Source organism: Heterodontus francisci, unplaced genomic scaffold (assembly GCF_036365525.1).
Source record: "Heterodontus francisci isolate sHetFra1 unplaced genomic scaffold, sHetFra1.hap1 HAP1_SCAFFOLD_59, whole genome shotgun sequence".
In the NCBI taxonomy this organism is placed as follows: Eukaryota; Metazoa; Chordata; class Chondrichthyes; order Heterodontiformes; family Heterodontidae; genus Heterodontus; species Heterodontus francisci.
The window spans coordinates 9,030,447-9,031,576 of record NW_027140758.1 but is presented as its reverse complement, the minus strand read 5'-3'; the positions used below and the strand labels follow the sequence as shown (position 1 = coordinate 9,031,576).

Here is a 1,130-nt window from a genome sequence, read left to right as displayed (position 1 = left end):
TTCCCTCACCACCTACCGCAGACCCAATCGAGCAGCTATGTCCGTTAGGACTCGGCCAGCGTGGTCAGTAGTGGTGCTACCGAGCCACTCACTGTGATAGACATTGAAATCCCCCAGCCAGACTACATTCTGGACCCTTGCCACCCTCAGTGCACCCTCCAAGTGGTGTTCATCAGTCTCTCGCTGTCTCTTGCTGGTTTGCTCAGTACCTTTCTCTGTCTGTTCCTTTCTGGGTCCGAATGATCTCTACCCGGTTTCTGTGTGTCTTTCTCTGCCTGCCTCATTGTCGGTGCTGTTACTCTGTGTCCTTGTGTCATTGTGCAGTGAGGGTGAGTCCGTCAGCACGTGTGTTGCTGAGTCCGGGATTCTTGAGAAATCCGACTACAATCCTATTTTTATAAAAACATTGGGGAAATGAACATATTTCTCTAACGGGCAGCTAAAATTTAAAGCAGCAGTTAGCAGAGTGGCGCAGCGGAAGCGTGCTGGGCCCATAACCCAGAGGTCGATGGATCGAAACCATTCTCTGCTATTTATGCTTCGTAATAATGCAAACAGTTCACTTTCAAAACATCGAGTACTTCCCCATAATAACAAGATGCTTCCAAAGGCACTCGATTGCAATCAGATTCTTCCTTCTACTGAACACATCAATCAGCAACAAATCACTTTTGCTCACACGAACACAAGCAGCTTACACGGACCAGCCGAGTCTCTCCCACTTTGTCAACCCCTTCCTGCAGAGCCTCCTCTCCACCACCAGATGGTGATGTTGGCCACAATAAAACCAGGACAAATGGTCACAGTGAGGAGACGGTCAGTAACAGAAAATAAAACAATAACAGGGAAAACCTTTACACAACAACAGGGTACATCTTTACACAACAGAAAACAAATTTACACACCAGGAAATACCTTTAGACAACAGGGAGAACACAATCATACAAATGCCATGTTTCTCCGTCTCAGTCTCGTTGTCTCTCTCTCTGTCCCTCAGTTTTGCTTCCTCACAGTCTATTGGTTTTCTGTGTGTTTTTCTCTCTGTCCCGTTGTCGATGGTGTTACTCAGCGTCCTTGTAACATTGTGTAGCCAGGCTGAGCCTCCCAACACCTGTATTGCTGTAATAAAA

The 1,130-nt window shown here is 46.9% G+C and overlaps 1 non-coding gene across 1 annotated transcript; it reads left to right on the top strand.

Annotated features, from left to right (window-relative positions):
- Positions 1 to 460: 460 nt before the first annotated feature.
- Positions 461 to 532, top strand: trnam-cau (transfer RNA methionine (anticodon CAU)). The gene has a single exon. It is a non-coding gene; the product is annotated as a tRNA-Met (tRNA).
- Positions 533 to 1,130: the final 598 nt, after the last annotated feature.